General features: G+C 45.9%; 1 long non-coding RNA gene across 1 annotated transcript; it reads left to right on the forward strand.

Moving 5' to 3' along the window:
- The first annotated feature begins 3,193 nt into the window (after positions 1-3,193).
- Positions 3,194-11,120, forward strand: LOC142602249 (uncharacterized). The gene is made up of 3 exons (XR_012835916.1): positions 3,194-3,642; positions 10,166-10,470; positions 10,983-11,120. It is a non-coding gene; the product is annotated as an uncharacterized LOC142602249 (long non-coding RNA).
- Positions 11,121-11,421: the final 301 nt, after the last annotated feature.

An 11,421-nucleotide genomic window follows, 5' to 3' on the forward strand; every position in this document is an offset into this window, starting at 1 on the left:
AGCAAATGAGAACTCCGGGATGTTGGAAACCATTGGATGCCCTGGAACAAATTGAGATCAGGAAATACAAGGACAACCTATGGATCAACGGGTATGAATCCAGGTTCCCAAATAAAGGGGTGATTATGTGAGCAGTTAAGGAGGGATTAGAGTTGTAGGTGATAATAGTAAGCAGCTGGAAAGGAAGGCCATAAAGAGCCAGAAATAAAATAAAAGGCAGGTGGAAAAAAAAGAACGGATGAGAAAGGTGTGATGGGAATCCTACCCCAATTAAAAATATGAAATTAAGTGCTCTGATGCACCTCATGTTCATATAAAAATATGAAATGAGGTTCCCTGTGAGGTGCTCTGACTCCAACTGATTACCCCGGCTTCTTCCACATCTTCCTTGGTTCTGATTTGGGCAGGAGACTCTATTCCCTGGAGAAGGGACCCTCTTAAGAGGTGTCTTTGTGACAAGTGCAGTCTTTGAAGTGTTACTGAAATGCCACTCCTGTTTTATAGGACTATAGTCAGGCAGACAACCATTCTAGATGCCTCCAGCGTTTCCATAGATGGTGTTTCTTTCTTAGCCAGAACATGACTGTGTTGAGCTGGAGGGAAAAAGCCTTGCAGATTTTGTCAAAAGCACTGAACATCCTGTGTCAGGAGCTATTTTTCATCTTTTTTGCAAGCTTGTAGCTGGGATTGAACCAGGAGACTTTACAGCTCATACCGAGAGTCATGGTTGCTTGCCTATCGTTGTCCTTCAATGGGTTTTAGGTCCACTAGACCTGGGTCTAAGTCCTATGGCTGACCTGCCTGTAGATCCATTGTGAAGGGTGACTCTTACATGAAAGTTGAGCTGTTCTGGCCTTTCAGCAAGATTTTTCATTCTTACTTGGCTAGTGCACACTTAAGGTTCAGCAAATGGCTTTCACATGCATGTTGGACCCATCTTTGCACTGAAAAGCTAGAGCTCCATTATTTCCAATTCTGGTTCTTCATAACTTTTACATGGAGTCCTTATATTTCCTTTCCACTACTCACAAAACTCTTTGAAGCTAAAGATAACAGCACATGGCAAAAAGGAGGGAGTAAAGCCAAATTTGATTTTATTCCTTACTTTAGAATAAGAACCTATCCCAAGCCCTTCATATTGATGCACAACCTGATCTCTCTGCTATAGCTCTCCTCTTTATATTCCCCCCTGCAAGAACTATCAGATTCATGTATGAAAAACCAGATTATGTGTTTAGGACATGGAGAAGGTAAGGATGTGTCCTGGCAGTTCTAGCCCTAGTTTGGGGGGGCTGTGACACCTGTCAGGACCCCGGTGAAGAAGAGGAGGTAAGCTCATGGTAGGAGTTGCACCACTTGCTCACCACATGTGCGCAGGCAGAGGGAAGGCTAGGATCAACCACCCATCAGCTAGGATTTGGGCAAGTGGGACTGAGGTTTGGAGGATTTTGTGAGTGTTTTGTACAGCAGAGCTGCTTCTCCTTCTTGCCAATGAATGTCTCTTGGTTTTTTACAGCTTCCTGGTTTGCCTCATCCTCTGCATGACTTCCGCTGGAAAAGTTACCAAAACAGACCATGGAAGAACCAAACGTCAGCACTCTGGAGGCTTTACTTGCTGTCCTCTCATGTGTGGGTGCGGCAGGTTGGTTTTTAATGTTTTCCTGGTCATATCTTCCCTTGATTTTTCTAGCTGGTGGCTACTTGCCAAAAGCACCTTTTTAATAGCTAAATAATGGAACTGTTGCAGTTGGAGCTGCCTCAAAATCTCAGTGAATTTTAAAGGGAGAATCTTAAGTCAGCTGGGGAATAATAATACATCTTTTGAGGCCAGAGCAAATTCTGTGGAAAACTGAAGTTATTTCTCCTCCCCCACCCTGCGACCAATTCCTAGAATGTTCTCTTGGACTAAACTGAAGCCCCACATTTGTAACCAGCCTTCTTGTCACTGTGAATGCCCATGGTAGAGCAGCAAACAGCGTAATAAATATCAAGTTTATGGTTTGAAAGAGACTAATTAAAACAGTGGGAGAGAGTCTCTCCCTGATCAGGTCTTCTGCTGGAAGCCTGATGTGTTGGGATGGAGGAGGCAAGTTGGCCCATTTCTTTTATGTGAACGAATGAATGTGAGGTCCAAGCAGGGGGAATGGACCGGTGATGCTGGTTTGGGATTTCGTAGATCACAGCTCACTTTGTGGCTTTTCCAGAGACTTCCCAGTGTGAATTTAGGCTAGCATCCAAGATGTGACAATCTAACTAAAGATACTATTGATACTTGCATCCAGTGGAGCAGGGTCGCCCACGGTGCATGAGAAGAGCCTGTTCTGCTGGGTCCCTTCAACCCTTTTAAAGGAAAAGGGAAAAAAAAAAAAAAGACAATATAAATGCAGCAGGGACGCTAAATTTCCAGGCTTCCAGTCTCTTGTGACTTTTTAAATTGTTCTTGCTGCTTTGCTTCCCCTTAAAATGTTTCAGGCAGCCCTAGAAAGTGGTGGCTGAAAGGGTCCAGCGAGAGAGGCTGCCAGTAATTTGCTGTTGCACTTTTTCAGTTTGGATATAAAAATGGGATTGATTTTTTTAGAGGGTACATCTGCCTATTTCCAGCTCCATGCAGGAAGCCAGGACCCAGGGTCCAAGCTAGCTTTGCTCTTGCACCATGACTAATGTAGATTCAGTTAACTGTATCTGCTGTCAGTTACATCTGTCCAGCTGTTATGCTGAAATCACTGCTATTCCTCTTGTTTTAAGTTTAGACTAACACTTAAAGTATTTGGCTTCTACCAGCTGATGCTTGGGCAGGTTTTGGACACACTTTTTCCTACTGATTGCATCAAGAAGTGATTGTCTTCTGTACCTACAAGGGGTTTTTTTTAACTTCTTCCTAAGTGGATTTTGCTTTTGCTGTCCCGGTGGAGCTAAAAAGAAGGGAGCAGAGAGCAGGAGGGAGGTAAATGTCTTTTGGTTTCATGTGAACGTTGCCTCGGGTCTGTGTAAAGTAGGGCTGAATTCCTGGGTTTGATTTATTGCTCATTAATATCAGTGCTAGTATCTCCTTTGGGTTTAACTTGCACTGTCCAGGTCTGGCTTCCCTCAGTGATGGGTGCGCAGGCTGCAGCGATGCAAGGTGTCGTCCTGCAGCAGCAGCCTCCTCCGCCAGCTCCCTAGCTGAATTAGAGGCTTTGTAAGAAAAAAAAAAAAAAAAAAAAAAAGGATGGAAAACATTACAGCCACTCGTCCTGTGCTACAGAAGGAGCTTTTCTTGTTTTCTTGCAGTTCTTCAGTCTGTCCAGTGATCACAATCTTGTGCAAGGATGCACCAGTCAGTCTCATCAGAGAAAAACAAGGGAAGAGTTACAGTGAACAGCAACCTCGTGCAAGGAGAAGGAAAATGATGCTGGAAGCGTGGTTTGGAGCAGACCAGGACTGTGAAAAAGGAAAGGAGGGGCTAAGGGTCAGGCTTGAATAGCCATGAAACTTATCCCCCATTTTTTTCATGCTTCATCCATATGTTTCCAGTTTGACTCTGTGATGTATCTGGTGCGGTTCTCACCTTGCATCCCCAGCTCTGACAGTCCCTTCCAATGGCAACAGCAAGTGAAGCAACCGTCAGCATACGCTCAGGCACGTTCAAGTGAATAAAACCAGGTACATCCCTTTTTTTGGGGGTTGGGAGGAGGAGTGTTGGGAGGGAAGGCACTCCGTACAGACCCTGAGCCGTGATGCCTCGGGAACAGGCAGCTTCGTATCTGTGGCACGTGCTAAAGCCGTTTTCCCCAGGCGATGAGGTAGATAGCACCTGATGGACCGGGGCTTGCTCTCTTGGGTTTTGTTTTATACCAGGTTTTAAAAAGCGTGGTGGCTGACGGCGTGTGCGTGCACACTCGGGTAGGACACCTGGTTTCTCTGCTGGGGAACTCTTAGATGCAAACAGCTGGAGAAGCTGCCAGAGGGAGTCTTGCTCCAGGGATGAAATTTGACTGCGGTCGAGGTACAGGGAGCAAATGGCATTTCGGCATCTGCTGGCTTAATTGCTTCACTTCCCTGCCTCCTCTCCACATCCCCCTGACCCGCAGTCAGTCTGGGAGACATATGAAGCATATTGCTGTGAGGTTTTAAAATACTTGGCAATGAGGGAAGTGTTGGGTGAAAGATAAAGCCAGAGGTACCTTTTCTTGTGGTGTGAGCCAAAGATCGTTGCAGGTTTGGAGTTCGCGGGCAAGGATTTTGCAAGAGAATGTTTTGCAATTTTTTTTTTTTATTGTTTCTTTTGTAGACAAAATGCTTAGCTTGCTCATTACAGTATTTGCCAAGAATTTGTTCTAGGACAGCATTAATTAATTTGACTGTCAACATGCCGGTTTTCCACCACAGTTCTCTTTCATGGTCTCCTTTGGGAAAAAGACATCTGCCCAGGGGCAAATGCTTACGGTGATGGGCAGGCTGCAGTCTCCTTTTCCTCAGAAGCTACATTTGGTTTAGGGATGAAAAGTTGTTTTAGGGATGAAAAGGGTTTTCACCTAGAACTTTTTGGAAGTGGTTGCAGTTTGGGACACTTGCGTATGCCAGCAGCAAATGTCATTTTGGTTACTTTTTGCTCTGACTTGAGACAGGATTAAGGGAGGTGACCAGAGAAAATATTTGAGAGAAAACAGTAGAGGTCATTCAGCTTTGATCGTACTTTCAAGTGACGTGGCTGAGAACAAACCAAAAAGCAGCAGTCAGCGTCTGGGAGAGAGAGGAGCATTGGGTCAGCTGGCAAGGCTTTGACAGGATTGACCCGAGGAGTCATGAGCAGGACAGCATTTCTCTTTTCATGGGTCAGAGACGAAGCCAAATGCAGGACAGAGGAAGTCTGTAGGTTTTCCTTCAGCCTCCTGCACCTCTGAGCAGACAAACTTGTGAATTAGAGCAGTGGCAAAGGAAAGGGCCATGAGTGTCATCCCTGCTTGACTCCGTGCGTACACCAGCCAAGCAGGCTCCTCAGGAGAACGATACATCGCAGTCAAAGCAGCACGAGGAGACAGGAAAGCAAACTTCTGCTTTCCTCCTGCCTTCTTGCATGAATGCAGTCAAGTCAGGGATTTTCCAAACCTCTCCTTGCCAGGTTTCTGCAGCTGTGTCCTTCCAAAAATCCCACTCCTAATGTGTCTGCTTTTGCTCTGTATCTACAAACGGAAATACCTTGTCTCTTATCTTGAATTGAAGCGCTTCGCGGCTTCAAAGTACTCTTGCTCTGCATCTGGACAGCTCCCAACAACATGGGTCCTCATCAGAGCTGGAGCGTCCCTGTGATTTTCTTACTATTAAGTGCAACTGGGAGTGTCCTGGTTGTCTTCAGCTGTGCTGAGGAGAAGGGTGCAGCTTGGCATGCTTGTGACTCGTGGTCCTGCCTGCATTTGCATCTGATACCGTGGATGAGTGGGTCTTTGGGGATACTGCCCATTTTAGGCTGTTGTGCTAGAGCGCCTTAGATGTACCGTGGCAGTGTACAGATGTTGCATGCAAGTCTGGATATCTTTTTGAGCCTGACAGATGCCTTGTAGCAGCTGTTCCTGTGATGGGGCCAGTGGAAGCTTGGACATCTAGAATGAAAGGCTAAAAATCACTAATTCTACCCAGTCTAAACTTTGTGGCAGGGAAAGGGGGTGTTTCAGAATTTCCTCGCACAGATGGGTAGCCCTGCAGTGATCAAACTTGCTGCCCTTCTCCCAGTTTTCTCCTTAAAACAGGTCCTTGGCATGATACCACTGATGTGTAATTAACATGACTGGTCTGATACCTGGGTTTGTCACTTGTTGGGTTTTTGCTGGCCATCCTTGTCTCTTTGCCACCTTTCCCCCTCCATTTTTCTTGCATGTTTTGGACTATGAACGCCCTGGGGCTGGGACCAATTGATGTGTTTGTACACCTTCTGCCACCGTGGCCTAAGCTTCCAGGTATCACCAACTCCAGGTGGCAGATGATGGTTATCTATTGACCAGTGCATCAGGGGAGAAGGGAGGTGCAAGGGGCACATTAAATATTTGCTATTCTTTCGAGTTCCTCATCCATACCCTAGAAGTTGTGGAACATCTGTCAGAAAAGCTTTATTTAACCTAAAGATATCATCCAGTCCCAGTCTTCACCCAAGTATCCCACTTCTTTTTCACTGCACATGCTCTTTAACCCAGCTCTTCTGAAGTGTATTCTCTTGCCACATATGACTTGCATTAGCTCTAATGAGAACTATCCATGCAAATCTCCCACTCAGCTAACAGTGACGGTTCCTGGTTGACAAGCTAATCTCATCCATGTGGAGAGCTTTTCAATTAGGTGGTTTTATAGCTCAGTAAAATTAAAACTCATTAACTTAAAAAGAGAAAAAAAGTTTACTACCTTCTTTGTGGACAGCAGGCAAATGGTAACTGCTGCACAGTGTTTGATGGCCCAGGATAGAGTAGGTAAGGGAGGAAAATCCCAGAGATGACATTCAGAAATGCACAGCTTTAGTGCTGGCTTTTTTAGGAGCAGAAAAGATCCAAGTATCTGTATATGGGAAATATTTTGCTTTATGGGTATGTTTGCACAGACTTCTTGCATCTTCTACCGCATGCAGTGGCATAATGATCAAATGTGGTCCGTAGGGATGGTGCACTCAAATCTCAGGATGGGCTGGTAGACTCAGGATTGAAAACAAGATTCAGAATCAGATGTATATATTGGCAAGATATTCTCCAGGATGAGAAAAAAAGGTGTTTAATATTGCACTGAAGGCCACAGTTCCTGTCTTCTGTAGATTTTCTGTTCTTGAATACTTTGGGACTTTGAGATGGCATGGAAGTTGTACATGACCATGTAAGCAAGCAAGCAGATACCAAGCTGGGAACTGCTATATGAATAATGAGTTGACGTGTCCGAGGACCTGTATGTGTTCACCTTTATTATTTCTTCAAACCTCTGGGTGTTTTCCTCTTTTTCTTACGTATGAGGGATGCAGACTTGGAGCTTTAGGCTGGAATTGTGTGGAATTCAGGTGTTCTGAACCAAAAATCACTCTCTTGGCACCTATTGCAGCTACAGCCAATGCATGAAGTACATTTTCAGATTCCTCCTGCATCTGAGTTTTCATTTCTGGTGGCCTTGCAAACTACAACTGTTTGACAAAGCTAAGAAGCTTGATGCTTAACTTATTCCTTTAACCAACAGAAATGCGAAAAGTGGGTATTTCTGAAAAAATCTAGCCAACAGTGCTTGCTGAAAGATACCTCCATCTGGGCATGCAGGTGGACTTAGCCAGGCCATGTCCTCCAGCCATGCCCAGCACACCCAGCAGGTGTGCCCAGAGCTCACCCAGGCACAACAACCTACATGCAGTGATGGTGCGTGAGATGCCAAACTCCTACCTGGTCAGGAGCAAGAAAATGCAACAGAAATGCAGCCCAACTCATACCTCAAGCCCATCATCACATTGCTGTTGAGCCTCTGTGTGTGTGTATTGCCATTAGGGTGTATGGCCCACCGAATGTGTCTGAAAATCCTGCCTGGTCCCTGGCAAAAGGATGTTCTCAGACATGCTGCAGAGACTTTGCCCATCATGTGATGTATAGAGCATTTTTTTCCCTTTGTTCCAGAGAGGAACATTTCGCCCACGATTACTTGGACGTGTTGCAAAAGAATAAAGCATTGCATTATGAGAAAGGGAGCCACTCATTTCAAAAAAAAAATTGCAAAAAAGTCATGTAAAATGTGAAATAAATAGAAAAGAAACCCTGTACGAGAGCCATCTGCATGAAAATCCCCATAAATTGTGAAGATTTCAGCACTGCGATGAAGTCATGCAATCAGGAAGATTGCGGTGTCTTGAGGAATGACGCAGCCTGACTTGCAGCCCGCATGTAGCTTGCCTGCCCTCTGTCACGGCAACACAACGGGCTAGGTAACATCCTGCAGCCATCAGATTCCCCCAGCCTGAGCCCCTCACCCCGCATCTTGGCTGCACATAGCGTACAGGTCTGGGGATAAAGCTGGATGTGGTCAGGCAGGAGAGGGAATGCAAAGCCAGGCTGACAGTTTTTCTGAGAATTAGAAAGAACAATTCAAGTTTTTTGCGTTGTTTCTGGCCACAACACTGACCATGGCTAAGCTTACAGCTCTGATTAGGACCCTGTAGTGCAGAGAAAGACCCTACATGCTTTGCACCCCCTTCCCCTTTCCAGCAGAGGTACCCAAGAAGGGGTGGTAGGACCTTGCTGGTCTTTTGGCATCCTTGGGAATCCCTCGATGTCCGCACAGCACCAGGACTCTGACCCAGGCCAAGGTGTGCTTACTGAAGCACTGCAGATGCTTTTGATACCCCAGGAAAGACTTAATTCTTGTGTGTTTGTGTATACATTGTGCCACATCGCTTATGGAGAAGTCAAATGTGGCTCCCACAACTGTAGAGGGCTTGAGAGATGGCTGTGGATCTGCTGATCTGAGTCAAGCTAAGATCTGGGAGGTCACCAAGGTCATAGAAAGGTAGCAGAGATGGTGCCAAGTGGTGGGGACAGGATACCACGAGTCACAGTGGGAACAGGGTGACACCATCAAAAAGAACCATCTGGCTGCTTCCCAGCCACCTCCTCATGGTGATCTGAATTTCTCCTTTTCAGTACAACTCCAAATTTCTTCACAGAAATACTTCCAGCCCCCTGGTCAGAGGGCTGTGCATGGTTTGCTTTGATTTTGTTTGTGGTTTATGGTGGAACCTCACAGCCTGCTCAGAGGGCTAGCCCGATGGTCTTCGTATTTTCCAAAACCACTTGACCTTAGCTGCAGTGGGGCAAGGCTGATCAACAGCAGGCCTCCTGACTGACTTAAGGTGTTCAAAAACCGTGTAGACATGGCACTTCAGGACACGGTTTAGTAGACATGGTGATGTTGGGTTGATGGTTGGATTTGATGATCTTAGAGGTCTTTTCCAACCTTAAGATTTAATGATTCTATGCTGTCCTCAGTCAGCGAGGAGCAGGGACAGCAAGCCCTCCTCTCACCCCACGAGGGGAGTCAGTGCCCGGCAAAGCCATGAGGTTTGTAGAAGCAGGATGCAGGCAGAGCCCAGCATGGCTGACATGCCCTGCTATGTGTTAGGACAGAGGGTTTTTTTCCCAGAAATGCCCAAACGCTTTGACAGCTTGGCAGCAACTCAACACTTCTGGTGCAGTGAGATTTCACAGCATCAAAACCAGCTAAACCAGCCCTTTCAGGAGTTGTGTTAGCATTTCTGCGTCGCATGGAACAAAAGGCACGTTGTTGCGGAAGAATTTCAGCCTTCTGTGTGGCTGCAGTGCTCAGATAGGAAGGAGCCTCCATGAATTGCAAGACGAAGGGAAGTTTGAAGGAGCCCAAGGTTGTTTCTTGCACTTCTGATGTGTGAAGGCAACCAAAACCCACCCATTGCCTGTTAATCCTTACCAGTATCTGATAAACTGTGTTATACTAGACATGATCGAAAAATAATTCCCCTCCTAACGGTGAAAGTTCCGCCCTGTCTCCTGACTCCCCTGTCATCGCAAGCAGAAACACTGACACGTTGTGCTAATCACTGACGTGCTGATGCATGAAATTGTCATTGCCGTTGCAGACTTTCTGCAAGACCTGTCTTGATCTATATTTCATCAAAATCCGTAAGGAATCAGCTTCATTTCGGTTTGCATTTGCACCCCATGATCATGCTGAATAATGTTTCTATGTGCCTAAAAAAAAAATAAATCCCTGTTTGGGGAGAACTGAAGCACACGCTTTACCTGTAAAAGTGTGTGGTGAACCCCTTTCAGATAAAGGTGCTTCCTCAACAACATGAAATATATGCAGGGTTACATGACGGCCAGGAGGATTGGTGGGCTGAATAAAATTCATCGCAGAGTGAAGGTGATAATGCTCTTGTGATAATGATCTTCCTGAAAGCATCTACATTTTAGATGGTACAGCTGGTCCCAGACCTTTTTCCCTGCCTCTTTAGCCACAGGGGAAGAACTGTAGACTTTGCTACTGGATTTGCGCTTGAAATGCTATGACTTCGCTCACTCAGCACTCATGTTTTGAATCACTGTTGCTTTGGAGGGGAGGATGTTGCTTTCCATCCCCTGGATGCTATTAAGAAAAAAATCACAAACTCTTTCATTATTATTTTTCTTTTTCTTTTTTTCAGTGCTAAAATGCTGAGAGTAATGAATGTGTTAAACCTCACACCACCAGAAATCCAAGGAAACTGAACATATATTTATAAAAATAAAAGCACAAATTGCCCCCAGCATTCGTGCATCATTAGAAAGCTAAACCGCAGCCCCAGAAATCAACCCCCTCACTCCGAACACGTGCTCACGGTGCGGGGAGGGATGCACTGACACAAAGCCGCTCTGTAAGGAGGTGTGTGGAGCAGCAGCCAAGGCACTGCTGAACCTCTGCAGCAGGAAGAACCCAGGAGGTGAACCAGTCCCACAGAGACCGGGAAAGGTAATTAAGAAAAATAAAGAAATCTGGGGAAAATCCTTCCAGTTTTTGTCACTGGTGTTTGTATAGATTAAGTGGGGAAAGGGGAAGGAGGATGGTGAGTGATGGGCAAGCTTCAGCTCTGGTGCGGGCTGCATGGGGAGCTGCTGAGTCCTGTGCTGGATCCCACCTTGGACCTGCACCAGCCTGTTTCAAGGGACGGTGGGAGTCCGCTCCTCCCTCGAAAATATTAAATGACACAAACGGGAGGACACCGTTTGCATGTGCTCTGGGCTGTGCCCACTCGTTTTGCTCCCCTGAAATCAACTTGTGTTCAAGCCCAAGCAGAAGAGTTTCATTTGGCTATGAATCCGAAACTTGATTGGGATCAATTAAGTTTTTAAAAATACAGCCCTTATGGCCACTTCCGTTTGTTAGTGCTGGAAGATTATATATGGTAATTAGGGAACGAATATAGCCTAAGCAAATATCCCTTTTCTTGTGCCTAATGAAGCTTTTTGATGTGTTTTCAAAAGGATCCGCTACGAAAGGAAGAGCAACACCTGCTGAACGTGGCAGTGAGACAAAAGGGGTGGCAGAAGAAATAAAAGAAGAGCTCCCGAGGCTGTATCTGGTTCAGACAGCTTCAGCCATAGCCCCCTGCAACGCTGTCGGCTCAGTCTCAGGAGCCTGAGCTCTTGAACGGGCCATAAAGCTGGACGGTAACGCTGTCAGGTGCGGCGGGATCACGGCAGCTTCTTCTTCCTAGTTTATATAAAGATGAAAGGAGAAAATAGACACACGCACACGTGCATTTCAAAAGAGCAGATGACTGCATCCAACGGCCAGCGCGGGCTGCTTTGCTTTGCAAAGCACGCCAAGATACAATTAAGGTCTAATGATAATTAGACCCCTAGGAGTAATAAAATAACTAGGACTAATTCTCTGCTAGAAACTGCAGCTAAAATGGTATTA

The sequence above is a fragment of the Balearica regulorum genome, chromosome 6 (genome assembly GCF_011004875.1).
Source record: "Balearica regulorum gibbericeps isolate bBalReg1 chromosome 6, bBalReg1.pri, whole genome shotgun sequence".
NCBI lineage: Eukaryota > Metazoa > Chordata > Aves > Gruiformes > Gruidae > Balearica > Balearica regulorum.